We start from the raw sequence: 15,067 nt of genomic DNA on the forward strand, positions 1-15,067 counted from the left end.
TTAATCATCTTTTACAAAAATAAAAAATTTTGCTTTATCACCAGTAAACAAATGGTCTGTTTTAAGACTCAGTTTTGGCTGCATTTGCTCACTTGAGCCATTACATAATGGATTTCGAGTTCAAGCAAAGGATGTTTCCTAATTCATACTACAAGTATATGAAAGGTTAACTTTTTGTTATTGCCTTCTTCCTTCAAAGAAGAAAGAATACTACTTGGAGCTACTCATTGTAGCACTTTCCCCTCTCCTGTGGCGGTGCATTGGGAACTACCACAACTCATTGGAATTACGGACAGCTTTGGCCTTCCTATGTTATGTTTTGCTACCTAGCTTGCGTAAAGCTACCTTAAAGTTATGAAATTCAACTTTATTAGGTTGGTGGTCTCATAGCTTTTGGGTTTTATTTAGTCTGGGAAATATAGCTCACCTATCAGGATTCCATGAATAAGAGATGTCATCCTATGGCATCTAACACTTTACAAAAGCCGATTAGGCATGGAGAAAGGATAAAAGCTTTTCCAGAAGTGGTTATTCACAAATCTCTTATTTTCAAATTATATATAACCTGATAACTATATATTGACATTACAATATCCCATCTAACAACAACATGGCAGAAGATGAAAAGAAAAAACATATTTTTTCATTGTATTCCCATAAATATTTTGACCTACTGAAATGAGGTGTGGATACCTGATCTTAAATAGGCTATGTAAATTTTGAAAACATAAGCTATATATAATACCACACACTCCCTGCATTAGCCCTCTTTATTGCATCCCAGATATACTTATAGACTATGCTGGGCACACAGGGGTGAATAGGCTAAATTTATCCATATAATTATATGGTAGCACTCTCATAAATGCATCCATTCCTGTCATGAAACTGAGCTATTCCTCCAGGTAGCTTCTCTTGAAATTATCTTTTCTCCCTTGCTTCAACGAGCACTGAAGTATCTAACACTGACATATTGGTAATGACATTGGTTCCTGGATGAACACTCCTTGTGACACATGGGATAGATCATGTCTTAGATGATCTCGATTCAAGTCCTCTTGAAACTTAAGCAAATATCAGTTATACTCCAGCCAGGTTTTCATGCCTTGTTTGCCAATACCCATTGGCTAGACATCGTTAAGGAAAAAAAGGAGCCAATTTACTGCAGCCTGAGTACACACGATGGGAAAGATGTCAGTAAATAACATCAATACAATAATATGACCTAAGTCAGGCTCTAGTGAGAGCTTAGCTCTGTCTCTGGTCATACGTGAGCCAGCAACGTGCCCTTACAGCAAAGAAGGTGAATGGTATCCTGGGCTGCATTAGACAAAGTATTGACAGCAGGTCGAGGGAGGTGATCCTTCCCCTCTACTCAGCACTGGTAAAACCACACCTGGAGTGTTGTATCCAGCACTGGGCTCCCCAGTACAAGAGACACACAGACATTCTGGAGAGAGTCCAACAAAGGGGAGGTGAAGATGATGAAGGGACTGGAGAATCTCTCCTATGAGGAAAGGCTGAGACATGGGTCTGTTCAACCTGCAGAAGAGAAGGCTCATGGGGATTCTTAGTAATGTATATAAATACCTGAAGGGAGGGTGCAAAAAGGACAGAGTCAGGTTTTTGTCAGTGGTGCCCAGTGGCAGGACCAGAGGCAATAGACACAAACAGAAGCACAGGAAGTTCCCTCTGAACATTGGGAAACACTTTTTCACTGTGAGGGTGACTGAGCACTGGCACAGGTTACCCAAAGAGGTTATGGAGTCTCCATCCTTACATATACTCAAAAGCCATCTGGACATGGTCCTGGGCCACTGGCTCTAGGTGGTCCTGCTTGAGCAGGGGGGTTGGACCAGATGACCTCCAGAGGTGCCTTCCAACCTCAATCTTTCTGTGATTTCTATTCAGAAAGAACAAGGTGCAGTGGGAACCAGATGGCTGGACCTATTCCCACCCTAAGGTGGGAAAGGAAATTTTTCATTTCTACAGCGTTTCCTATTTGTCCAGTCCGTGCTGAGGCTATACATTTTTACATTGCACAAACAATGTAAATTACATTTTAAATTGTACAAACAAACACACTTCCAAATAGTTGACTATTCAAGTCATACATACAACATGATTAACTATTAATGAGGCTCTCTGTACCATTCATTAGTACTTAGACAGGTTCAAAGAGTGCCTTCAAGAATATATGGCTTACTTTGAGGTTAGGCTTATAGTTAAAATTTTCAATTTTCTATGATGTGTAGTTTCACAGACACTTTTGAATGGTATGCTGAATATGCTTATGCAAAAATTTGGGCTAATTAGTTTTTTTATATTCTCTCTCACAACTTCTAGTACAGTTTTTCTTGTGGTATTATTTCCATGTACACTAATGTAAATCATGAAAGCAGTGCTCAGACAGCCAATGACAAATCTATAATGAATTAACAGTTAAATATTTTCTATACAGCAAGTGAACTCAGTGAACCAAGAGGTGCAAATATTTGTAATAAAGACATTTCTCTAGCAAGCTGTTATCTAGCCTTTCTGGTTGGTAATACTGGTCTGTGCATTTGAGAATGGCTTTGAAGTACTTTTATCATTTCTAGCAGAGTCTTTGTTTACAAGAGCACAAGGTACTTCACATACGGAAAATCACACAAAACTAAATCTAAAAAAAAAAAAAAAAAAAAAAAGGTGAATGTCAGAGTACAAAGCCCTGAAGATTATTTTGCAATGCTCCCGGTAAGCTGAGCCAGCTACTGATTATATGGTATTCAACATTTCACGTGAAAAACTATGGAAGCTATTTAGTCCTGGATCTTTCAAAGAGAAAAGCGAAGTTTTATGGCAACAATAAATTCCTATCCTTACCAGAAATCTAGTGGTGTTTAAGTATGACTGTTGTTTTAGTTGTAGCCATGCTGAGTGTGGAAACCAAAACATAATGCTATCTTTGGCATAAATATCTTTTACCTTGAAGAGCTCAGATCATTTCAATATTGACATACACATGCTGTGCTATTAATATGAAAGTCAACTAGTGCCTATACGTGCTCATAAGGTAAAGAAATGTTTACCTAAGCAAGACCTAAGTACTTGTTTACATAGGGCAGTCAGTGTGGAACAGTTATGTGTGAAATACATCCCCATACCTGACTTCACACTGAATCCCTTGGTAGGGAACTGGATATGGACCAGCTCAAGGCTTCAGTAAATATTATAGCCAAAAGTAGGTTTCACTGCCCTATTTCTATATTAAATAAAATAATATTTATTTTCTGGGAGCTACCATAATAGGACTAGGCTGAGATAAAAAAATAAATCTGTAAACATTGCCTAAAGGTTGCAGAGTACAGGCTAGTAGGGAGTCTTGAACTCAAAATTAGGGTTTTAGGAGGCTGGGCTCCAGCAACCGAGAAAGGACTGGGAGTAAGACAGCAGTAGATCTGAAGCAGGAATGAAAGGATGACCAAGGAGTCAGTGGGCTTTGAGACAGGGAAAGAAAGGATGAAGGAAGGACTGTGTAGGGTCTGTGGAGCTTTTGGGAGCTGTGGGAGATATCAGCATCTGTGAGCTTGTGTCTCTCTCTCTCTCCAGCATGATCTGCTCAGAAGATGAGCAGATCCCTGCTGTCTTCCTTCCCAGATACATTCTCCCACTTAGCAGAAAGAGCAGCCTCTGCTCCTGCTGAGGGAGATGACACAAGAAGGTGAAGAGCAGGCTCAGGGCCGAGAGCAATGGAAGGGGAGAGCAGCACCAGGGAAGAAGCGAGAGAGTAGTGACTGCTGCTGCCAGCGGATCACAGACTCCCCTTCAAAGTGGCCACTGTCCCTCCCACCCAGGCCATACCCTTAGCAAGAACAGCAGCAAGTCTGGCCCTGTGCATAGCTACAAAAACTAAAGTCCACTTTTGGGAGCAGTAAGCTCTGCTTAACCCATTGGCAGGTGAGCTGTGAGGAAACATCTGTCCCTTACTGTGGTGAAAGGCAGCTCCTGCAGATTACTGCCCTGGGCAGCTGCCTACATCAAAAACTAGTTTTCTCTGTTGACACTGTTTGTGCAAAGCCTCTTTAGAATAGCTGAGGCACAGTGTTTATATTTCCCTGAAGATTGAAACAACTAGCTGAATGATAATCTATCTTGGAAGAAGAAAAGGTCTGGACTGACCCCAAGGACTCTAATGAGTCTCGGGTGGAGGTTTTAAAAAAAAAAAAAAAAAAGCTGCATATACTGCTCTTCAGCATTTCCCAGAGGGGAAAATGCAAGTTCAGAAATACTGTACAATAACCTATCACCTTTTTGAAGTGACCCATACTTCTGCTGGAAAACCACTTAGTGGAAGCATATGATGAAAAAGGCTTCCAGACATTAGTCTGCCAGTCCAGTGTCAAAATGCCAGTCCTGGTACCTAGATACTGCCCAGTGATAATACGTGCCTTGGCAAGCCAGGTGTGGATACTTCAATTTGCAGACACTGAGTTAGGGCATAATATATTCGAGCGTGCAGCAGCTGGAAGCCTCTCTGTAAAACATGGGGAGATGCTAAAATCCACATGTGGGGATATGATCAAATCGTTTTATAAACTAAGAAGGTTTATCAGAGCAGAGGAGAAGCCAGAGAGGGCATATAGCCTTGTGGACAACTTACTAACAACAAACAAGTGAGAACCCGCTAGTGCTAGGCTGAAGGAATTTCATTTATTTGAAAGACAAAACATTAAGATAATCCAAATTAGAACACCAACAAACAAATCAAGGTCTCAGGATCTGACCACAGATGCTCTAAAACAGAACTGTAGTTATGATTCTTGATAACCTCTGCCAGTGCCTGCTCCAGTTCTCATACAAACATACAAAACTTTAGTCTCGCTTAACGCTGAGAGGCTAAGCATGAGCTGGTCTTAAGATTCAGTTCTCGTACACCTGGAAACATAACACCACGTATAATGCATCAAGTGCACACACACAGAGCTGTACTCCTTACTTGTTACTGCATTTACTTCAGATTTCAGTATCACTAATCCTAAATGTCCAATTAAAAAACAGACACCTCACCTCCTCTCATCCCCAAATGGAACTACTTAGCACACTTAGTGACTGGCAAGGTTTTTTTTTTTAACCTCTAAGGTAGTTATGTTTCCCAGCTTTTTCCTGCATTTCTGAAAGCTGAATTTAAAACATACAACAAATATCTGAGAGTCCCAGATGAGACCCTGACTCTGAGAGCTAAGGATTTATCAAGAACACCAACATAACAGAATTCTCAATAAAATAAGGTGACAACATTCATACTAAGGATTGTTATAAGGTTAACACAGACTATAATTAAGAGGAAGTTGTTGTTCAGCTCAAAAATCCTTCTTTTCCTTTTTCTGTTATTTATGACTCCTTTTAGCTGAAAGGATGACTCTATCATTCGCAAATGAGCTAGGAGTACTTTAAGCTTTCTCTGGAGAAGGCTTGATTTAAACTCCACTGGACTCTACCTGGTTGTCTAAACTGCCACAAAACTTATATGATACGACAAAAAATACATCAGATTTAACCAAACCAAACTATCTTTGTGCTACAGAAGAGGACAGCAAAAGCATACCAGCAAAATAGAAGCTTTCTAAACTGTCCTTTCGGTGTAGTGCCTTACTAAAATCACTGTCTTCCCTAAAGTTCTTAATGACTAAATTTAAGAGCCTCCCCTCTCTATTTAATCACCTTGATGAAATACACTCAAAGCAGTTTAGATCTGAGTTCCTCACCACTGAGTCACGCCGTTGCTCTCAGTTGTCTCCTCCCGTGCCACCGCAGCAGTACCGCTCTTCTGGAAGTTAATGGAGATACAAACACCCATCCAGGCACAGCTCTGTACGGGGAGTTTGTGAGTGCTTGTGCTTCCCTGTGCCTCCTGATGACAGTTCCTTCTGTTCCTTTGAGTCAGCAAAAATAAAATGCAAGAGAGTCTTGCCTAATGGGTTTAAGCTGTCATTAAATTCTGTGGAGATTTTAGTCTTTCGGGGAAGAAAAAAAACCCAAAAATCCACTTTATAAATCAATACAAAACTGGCAAACGTTGTTCTCAGAAGCCATAATCTTAGCAAGAGTTTTAAAACTGAATTCCACTGAAGTTTGCCAGCCAATTGTGTCTTTCTGTGGCTCCCATTCCTGCCATCTGCCTGTCACCTCTGCTTTCAGACATCCTCTCACCCAGGACACCTCGCTTATTCTCATGGTTTCAGCTACTGCCTACATTACCAAAATCTCCTTTTTCCTTCTGCTCCACTTTTTTTCTTATTTCAGCCTTTTCATTTCAAGCACATCAGTTTAACAATTGGAAATTATAACCTCCTCCTCGAAAACCTTGTCTTTTCCTTCACCATTTAAAACCTGCTTGCTGTTCCCTCTTACCCATACTTCTAAACAGCACTTCCATTTTTTTCTTTCTCTTTCTTCCCATCTGTTTTATCTCATACATTTATCCCAGTTTATCTTTCTAAACTTTACTTTATCCTAAACTTGCCTACTACCACAGTCTTATTCAAGCAGTTTTACCTAATGTCTATTACTACAGGTGCCTACCCATCCATTCCCACCTTCCTACTTCAGCCTCTTTCCTTCTTTGATCTAAACTGAGGAACAGTTGGTTTTGATCAGAATTAACCCCTTACCTTGTCAATACACCTGCTGACTCAAACAGACCATGCTGCATCAGTTTGATTCAATGATTCTTCATATGAACTGGAGACTTATTATTTTTAAAATTAAAGCTCCATTTTTTTTCAAAGGCAATTATGCATCAGCTTAAAAATAATTCATAGTTATTGGTAATTTACAAAGACAGAGAATTATACTGTAATCCTGGAACCTCTGTAAAGTATAACTTTCCAGCCTTTATCTAAGCATGACTTCAAAAATATTTCAGGTATTCATTTCACCATATTATGCCACCAGTCCTTACTGGAAATAATTTTTGAATATTCCAATTTTATCTACCTAGTTAAAAACAAAATATCAAGGCAATTATAGATGTAATTTTTCTCAAAAGAGTGGTCTGCTGCATCTGATTGCCACACACATCCCATCACGTCTTAGCAATCTCTTAGATAGCTACAGCTGTACCAGCAAATGCAACTACTTTCTTAGCTCCCAAGGGCCCAGCTTTGAATTAGCTGGTGCTAAGCAGTGTCCCTCCCACCACAATTAACATGATGCACATTGCATTTTTTCCTTCTGTCACTAAACCAAAGCTCATTATGAATGTCTTCAAGCTCACAGAGTTTGCTACCGAGTTGCTTCATGTGACACCTAAGTATTAAATTCTACAATACTAATATGTGGAAACTTCTTGGTTTTTCACATGTATTTATGCTTATAAATGGTTCTGATGGTTTACTTGCTGTTTTTCTGAGTCTTATGATTTCCAGAGCTCATTATCTCGGGAAGAATCTTGGTGTACTTGTGCCTTTTCCTTGTCCTGCCATCTCCCATTATTTTGGAAGTAACCAAAAGCCAAACACATCACTTAAGATTTTGCTGTTCCCTGCACCCTTTATGCATGGCAGCAAAGATAGCCACGGTCCTGCTGTTTTCAGGCACCCCTGAGCGCACCCGTTCTCTGTGCATGGCACAGAGGGAGGGAGCGATGGAGGTGAGGGAGTACCTGTGAAGCAAAGTGTCAAAGGTGCATCTGGCAGGGAAGGAAGGAAGGCAATGTCAGAGGGGGTTGGTGGGAAGGTGCCCAAAGGACTGATGAATAATATAAGTGTTTTTGTCAGCTAGGGGAAGAAGAGATGACTGTTCTCTATGCTAGAGTTTAGGAGAGAATTAACTTAGACCCGCTTTAGTGAAAAGGAGATAGCAGCTCTTTCACTATGCATTTAAAATACAAATGATAGAATTGGAAATTAATGGGGTTCACCTGAAGACTAAAAAAATTAAAAGGTAGTTCATTATTATATTTAAATACTCCTCGTTTTTTTGTGGTCCGCTGCTTTTCTTTTCTGAGTGCACTGAGACTGAACATTTTATGTAATCTAAATTCAGCTAAGAAGTTAATTACCATACTGGCAAATATTTATACACTTGTGCCAGGACTTTTCCAGGTCAGATTTTGCATACCTTCCCTTGTATTTCTCTGTATACTTACTAGAAATGCACAGAACTGTCTGCACTCTTCTCTCCGTTTCATTTCATTCATTGCTACAGCGCATGTAGATATGGCTGAACAGTCTGTTCGTTTCATCTGCGATACTTTTCACTGCAAGGTTGCATTATACTTGATATACAGTAGATCATATTGACTGAAGCACAAATACAGAACCTGTCACTGACAGCTCATTAATCCGAACATCTGTGCTGTTGATTACAAATGTACCAGAATTGAATATTTCCTGAATTTTTTATTAAATGATATTAAAAAGATAGGTTATTGTCTCAGTTGCTATCTGAGAATCAGCTCTTCCTGCTCTTCTTGAGGACTGTCTGTCTGAAACAGATGCCACCACAGATTTCCAAGGGAGGGGAGCAGGAATGAGAGAGGAGCATGTGCAGGTGGTTTTGCCTGAATTACTCATCACCTGGAAAAGACAGAGCTTAAGCCACCTGCAAGATAAACACAGTGAAATGTGAAATGCTGAAATGATGTGCAGGACTCTATTATTTGTCTCATGAGTGAATAAGACCAGACATCATAATCCGTCATAAATATAACTGGCTGGGAGGAGCTCGTTTCATGATTACTTAGGAAGACACTGAGGCTTCTCAAGAGGCACAAGCCTCAGGAGATGGGGTCTGAAGCATTGTGAAATTGCTTTTGTGTCTAGCATTCTGAACCCTTTGCAGACTGATGTGGGCAGGACTGTCTCTGAGAAAGGCAGAGTGGATAGATAGATGCCTACTGGAGCAGACTCCTGGGAGCAACAAACCATTGCTGTCACTGAAGCAGGGATCAGCTGCTTCTAGGAAAGGCAGCAAACTTCTGGCTTTGCCAGACCCTTCCTCTTAGCTCTGCTCACAGCTTCTGCCTGGTCTGTTGGTGTTTCCTACCATGGTGACACACCACATGCCTGCTCTGGTTATGGATTACATGTTTTAATCTTACAGCAAACCTTTACCGCTTCCTGAGGAACATTCACAACCCCTCACTGAGCACTCCTACACCTCCTGCTGCTCCAGGAACGATCCTCCAGCTGAACATATGCCTTCTGTAGAGGGAAAAAAAATAGCGTTGTTATCAGCCCCTGCATCCAACACAGAGGAAAACTACTGAAGGCAAGACAGTTTGTGGCCATATGTTGGGAAGAGAGTGTAGAGACTAATAAGAAATCTAAAAAGCTCTTTTTTTCCCCAGGAGGGAAGAAACTTACAGGACTAGTGAGCATGCATGGGATTGTGGAATAATGTCCATAGATAGGAGCCAGTCTATCCCTGTAGTGCAAGGCTCAAGGACACAAGGACTCCTCAGCTTCTCTTAAACCCACTGTAAGCTGCAAAAGAACATTATGGGAGACAGAACCTGGGAAAATACATCAAGCTGGCTCACTGGCAGAGATGGCCATCAAACAGAGTACAGGACCAGTGTGTCACAAAACCTGAGATGTAGTCTGTTTCTGCTTTCAGATGAAAATATTATGCCAACTAAAAGACATTCATTGCAACATGTTTTCCAGAGCACGATGAATGTGATTTTTCTGGGGAAACCCAGAAAATGACATGTGAACTCATTACATAGAATCATAGAATCATAGAATTGTTTATCTTATGATACTGTGGTTTTATCTAGCTTGAGAAAATGAAGATGAAAATGAGTGGGTTTAACCCAAAGAAGGTAGACAGGCCCAAACGGGATCACGCAATCGCAGAGAGTAAGAGGTGCTGTGGGAGCCCTGTATTTGGCCTAGTTGCAGGGACTTTTCAGCATGAGAGTGACTCAGACTATTCCCAAAAGCTGTGATGTCCAAATGTGCACTGAATTTGTGCCTCTGTTTCAGACTGGCTTAGCTCATGCCAGCCTGGTTTTGAGATGTGCTGGCCTTGGGTTGGCAAAACAAAAGCACATTGATAAAATCTTACAGCTCATGTTCTTACTTTCCAGTCACTAAGGTGTGCTTCAGAATAGTCATGACATTAGAGGCAAAGCACAGCAGTGACCAGAGTCCAGACTAACAAACCCTGCTGGGATAATTAGCATTGACCTCCCTGCTATTGCTGTTAAGAGACATTAAACCAAGGGAGAGCACAAGGAGGAAGACAGAAGTGGAAAGGACCAGACCGACCAAAGATGAAGTCTAGGGACTGGGAAGGTGGAGAAGGTGGCTGCAGGGAGTTCTGGCTACAACAATGTTGGGAGCAACAGATTCATATTCTGTAACATGATCTAACGGTCCCAGTTGGCCTTAACCTGATGGAAAGGCTTTGTTTAAGAGCTATAAAATCTTCATTTTTCATAAACTATGAGTGTAACCTAGGAACAGAGAGAATTTGGCTGATCTGAATTATGTGGTCTTTGTTCACATTGTATTCCTTACTGAATCTAGGGAACAATATGAGAGCCCTCCTGTGGCCAGCTAAACACCTGTAAATTCCCTTGGTTGCAGTCAAAGACAACACAGCCCACTAGGTAATGTGTCTGCTTGCCTGTTCAACGGGAGTAAGTTGTTATTATCATACTATTTATTGTGTCTGCAGTGACAGAGGTGTGCATGGCACTCTCAGTAGTAAATCAAAGGTGACTGGCCTCAAACACCTATCATCTAAGTTATCACACAGATACAGCGAAGTGCAGAACATAACGTCATATTATCTGCTGCTGTAAGTTGGCACAACTCCATCAGTGGAGGCAAAAAGTAAGTGGATTGAAGAGGTAGCCATATGGAGCACTTTAAGAAACGGCAGCGGGCCTGAAGTGGAAAGGATGGTTCTGGGCTCCAGTCTGGGTCTTCATACACAATGCACAGACATTTACACCAACACAGAGCAGATGTAAAATTCTGTGCTCCAGCTGGGTATTTTTGACACACCCCTTTGCAGAGGTGTAGGTACTGCACAAACTGCCCAGCAGGATCCTTGTTAATAGCCTCCTTCTTCTACACAACTTCAACCCCACCAGACTAATCCTCATTCATATCGACTTGGTTTAAAGCAGTATCAGACCAAAAGGATTTAATAATGTAAGAAGAGCTGAGAGGTCACCCTTTCAATATCAGTAACCTTTCCAGTAAAATTTTTCCATTTGCTACAGATGCAGCCAAAAATTCTTTACAGTCTCTTAGAAAAGGGAATAGGTGGTCTAAGTACACAGAGACCTTGAAAGGTTAGAAAAAGGACAACTGATCATATAAAGAATATGGATCAAAATAATCCTTTTTAAACTGACAAATTTGACATCAATTTAGCCCTTTCATAACTACAAAAATGCCTTGTTATGAAATAATTTTCCATTTATATTGTCAAAGATTCAAGAAGATGTACTGAGAAGCAAGTGACAACTTAGCTCCTCCTAACAAATGTGCTCTGAGTTTAGCACAAAGAACCAAGTGTGTGTCCTGTGCAACGTAATGCATTACATTACTGAGCTCTTTAAATGGGTGTAGATAGCTGAATACCTTGGAAGAGTTGTCAAAGATAATTTACACAATATTTCTGATGATTTTCATTAGCATGAGTAAAAGTGCAGGAAGAGAAAGCAGTTTTTAATCCTTTCAGTGCAATATTAATCAGTGTTGCCTACCCCGCTGTCACCAGCTTTTCATGATTTTTAAGTCAAAGCAAAATGCTGTTTGAATAACCTGTACCTGTAGTTTTTCTAGCAGTAGCTCAACATGATCCAAAAAACCTAAATAGTTGCTCCCTGAAATTTTTCAGTTTCATGATTCTTCTGGACTCGTGCGTTTAACTGTCCTTGCTCTCCTTTTCAGGCATATCAACGTGACAAACTCTGGCTCGGTACAAGAAGTTTAATGTGTGAAATAAAATCTCTGCAAATCCAAATCGGTCCGAGTGGGGGGCCTCAGCTGGTAGTACAGCCAGTTGATCAGTAGATGGTGGTGGTGCACTGTCACCTAATGCAGTTGGGCAGGACAGCACCTAGCTGTTAAACCATTTTTATCTTAGAGCAGACCAGCAACAGTCTTGGAGATGACTGGGTTTTTAATATGTAAGAACATTAAGAAATGCTGAATATATGCCTCTTTTGAATAATGGAAAAGTTGTATTTTCTTTTATTTTTTTTTCCCCTAAAGTTTCAGGAAACTTCTAAACTTCCTTTCACAGAACTCTGTATTTTTATTCTGTGGGAAGAATGTCCCTTAGCTTTTCCTGTTTCCATATACAAACCAAAATGAAAGCAGCAAGGAGAAATATTACAAAGAGGGGGAAGATACCTAATGCAATTGTCAAACTGCAGAAATCCTGCCAACATAGTTACGTGCCACTTCCCCTCCCACACTGACTTTGTCACAGTGGCATCTATCTGGAGATGAAGAAGGAAGCGAAGGGAGTGAAGGGGCTCATCCCAGGCAGGTAAGATGGAGAGGAGGAGCACTGGGGACATCCTTCACCTGTTTTAAAGCAGCTGGCTCGTGCATGGGCTTCTGGTCTGCCTTCATCTCGGAGGCTTGATCTGTTTTCACTGCTGTGGGTATTTTAGAGCTTCCTCCTGTGGATATATATGGCTTATGCATCTGGAGCCAGTGTGTTTGTCATGATGATGGACTGTATTGGTCTTGGGGCCTCTACTGAGAGTAGAAGTGAGCTGTTGGACCAGGACCACAAATGAGTGGACTAGAGCTGCCTTTCTGAGCAGTACAGGCACTGAAGCTTTGTCAGCAGGACCTCTGCTGGGAGTGACATGCTGAAAGCGCTATCTAAAATATTGTAGACTAGGGGCCACATAGCAGGGGCAGATCAGATTTCCAGTTAAACATGTTTGCCAGCCACTGGCCAGGCTGGAGATTGGCTTGTTGCTGCAATGGGAATCTGCAGCTTGTATTTACATATTAGGATGTAGAAAGCACAGTTTAAGAGTAGAGTATATGTGAATATTTCTAGGCTTTTGTTTACAATTTTAAATGTAATGACTCCAGAACTGGGTAGTGACAGGACCATAATAATGCCTTTAATATGGTGTTCACATATGCCATCAAAAGCAATACTTTTTCAGTTCTTAGGTCACACTAAGAAGAGGGAGAGAGAGAGAGGCCGACTGAATGACAGATTATGTGCATGAACAATCAAAGCTAAAAGAACATTTTAATTTGGGCTGTGCATAAAACCTATTATGGAGGCGTAAGTCAAAGTTGAACTGGTAGTTGAGAACAGGGTGAGGAAGCTGATCCAAACTGCTTCTTTTCCTCAAGCGACTAGTGTCAGAAGAAAAATCTGGTGTCAGAAAAGAGAATTGAAGGGGGAAGTCTAGAGGACTTGGCTGAAAGCATCTTCCCATAGTATTTGTTCCTATTCAGTTTTGGTTTTGATCCTATCTGCACCCAGAAACAGAACTGCACTGTCAAAGTGGATGAGTCTTTGCCTCATCTCAAAAGCACTAGTAAAAGTTGGGCAGTAAAGCAGAGAAAAATGTGCCCCAAGGCAAGCAGGCCAGAAACAAGGAATGACCTTTTCAAATTTTCCCACCATGAATCAGATTATTGTTTTTTTCCTCTTTCCTCCTTCCCTACTTCACTGTAATTTTTCTATCACCTAGAAAATATAATAAATGCTTGTCTAAAGATGTAATATAAAGAGTAATTCCCATGCTGCCCATTCTGGATTTGAAAGCTGGTAAGAATTTATTGCTCAGTAAGTTAAACTTGATAATATGACATTTCTGAGGGCAATGGCTATGTAAATGCATCCTTACACTGTCTCTGGGGTGCCACTGCAAACAAAAAACCACAATCCTCACAGGGTAATGATATCACCTTTATATGACTGAACACAGAAAACGGAAAACCATAAAAATAATCTTTTATGAACAGTTTCTCTTTTATTAGGTCCCAGAAAAATGTGTATTGCTTCAAAAGGAAACAAAGCAGAGGAAGAGTGAGAAATTGAAATAGTTTTTCATGGTACCTTCAAATATTAAAAAGGGAATACAATAAAATACAAAGCAATTCAGAAACTCATCTCTGATTGCCCAAATGTAATTCATTTTGCACTATGAAGATGTCAGTGCAGAAACATTATGCATGTCAGAAAAAAATCAAGTCTTAAGATAAAATTAATATCTTAAAGAAAAATCATACCACAGTTTGTACTGTAAGGCTTGGTCATTAGTGAAGTTATTTAGTATAGCTGTTTCATCATGCAGTATAATTAAAATGATAAGTTAACCATAGTCATGACAGTTCTTCCTTGATTAATGTATATTATTCTTATAGCCTGGTGGTTTTCAATCTTAGAATCATGAACTCTTGGTATATTTGGCCTCGAACCTCTGTATGGAGTCGCAAGGTTTTTCATGCAAATAGAAGTTCTAACCCTACAAAGACTGAAGAAAATGTACCTGTCTAAATTTAAATGCCTCTAATAACTGGAGGGAGCAAATAGTCCTCTAAGGAATATGAAAGCTGTGAATATCGCAGAAGGAGAATAAATATATATTTGATGTGTATATATATATGTATTTGATGTAGTCTGAACGTTAGTTATCACACCTGTCCATTTAACATTAAATCTATTTTTCTCAGGCAGGCGCATACCAAAGGATTCAGGGACAAGGCACTACCTAAAGAAAAATATATTTTTCAACATTGCAATAAAAAATACAAAGATCCCTGTGTTCCTTACCGTGTTATAAGGCACAGTACTACACTCACTGTTCCTGTAGATGCTGCCTCTTTGTAAAGAAAGGTAGACAATAAAAGCCAAAATTTGGTCTTTAACTTTGACTTCAATTTAGTAATTTATTTTGTATGGACTATTACCTAACTGAGAACATTTCAAAGAAAGCAACATTGAGTATTAAAGGTTAAGTTTTGTACTTTCCAAGACATGCTATGGGAACTTTCCTGTTACCCGAAGAGCTAATAAATATTTCAAGACAAAACTTCAAAATGGCCACTCAGCTGATTACCTCTTTCTGCTG

The sequence above is a fragment of the Phaethon aethereus genome (genome assembly GCF_964289735.1).
Source record: "Phaethon aethereus genome assembly, chromosome: 2".
Lineage (NCBI taxonomy): Eukaryota > Metazoa > Chordata > Aves > Phaethontiformes > Phaethontidae > Phaethon > Phaethon aethereus.